The sequence below is a fragment of the Sander vitreus genome, chromosome 3 (genome assembly GCF_031162955.1).
Source record: "Sander vitreus isolate 19-12246 chromosome 3, sanVit1, whole genome shotgun sequence".
Lineage (NCBI taxonomy): Eukaryota > Metazoa > Chordata > Actinopteri > Perciformes > Percidae > Sander > Sander vitreus.
In genome coordinates this window covers 30533340-30534431 of record NC_135857.1, presented here as the reverse complement: position 1 = coordinate 30534431, position 1092 = coordinate 30533340, and positions in this window count along the sequence as shown.

Sequence of the window (1092 nt, the reverse complement as noted above, 5' to 3'; positions counted from 1 at the left end):
AGAAGACCAGCACATATTTGCAGGTATAATCTTCTACAATTTAAACCCGGTATGCACGTGTTGTGTCTACTAAACAACAAGCTTTTTTTTGTAAAACTTGGGTGACATTTAACAGCAAAAATGTGAGGGAGATATTAGCTTAGTTTGTGTGTATGTTACTCGTCGTCACGCACTTGGAACATTCCAAAGTAGGAAGTGATGCGATGTTTACATTAAAAGAATCCTGGGTAGTGTAGTGTTATAAAACTACCCGCCTTATCACTTTGGTCTACAGCCAACTTCCCTGTTCAACTGGAACGCACCAGTGTTCGCAGTTTACTTAGAATGAAGTGTACAATTTACAAATATATTCTCTAAAGTCTGGAGCATAGACTGGAGTAAGTAAAGTGGGGTGATTTCATCTCAATTCTTAATTTAAGATAAGATCATAGACTGTTAATATTAATATTTACAGTCAATGGATAAGATTCATGGGCTAAGTGTCAATGGACACTTTATAGACCCCTAGCGGAGAAATTCGATTATTGCAGCATGGCTACAACAAAAATAAATACGTAGGCCTAATAAATAAGTAGCTATAAAGTAACATAAATACATTATAAGAGGTAGTAAGTAACCTTACATAAACAAAAAAAAGTATATAAAAAAAATAGAAAGTATACGAGTTTTTGGAGACAAAAAGACATTAAAGTGAGTGGTGCTGATAAAGCTACAGCAGAGTCAACAGGTCTGTGTAAACAGTGTAGCCTACACCATAGCCTACTAATAGACATGATAGTGGTACTTTGCGTTTGCGTTAATATAATAGAATATAAGGAAAGAGTGCGTTATGATATAGTTAAGGATAAGCGTCATGGTATAAAGTGAAGTGAAGTGATATAGTTAGTTTTATTTCTGTGCCAAGCCAAACATTTGGCCCCTCCCATATGGGATTACAAGACACCACTATTTTACAGCCATCTGGTCTCGCATATACAAATCATGTATTTTTTTTTTATTTTTTTTTTAAATGAAAAAATATAAAATAAAAACCCAAAATAGTATGCACAAACAGATATCTACAAATCATCTCGGTAAAGAGCTTTTTTTCTC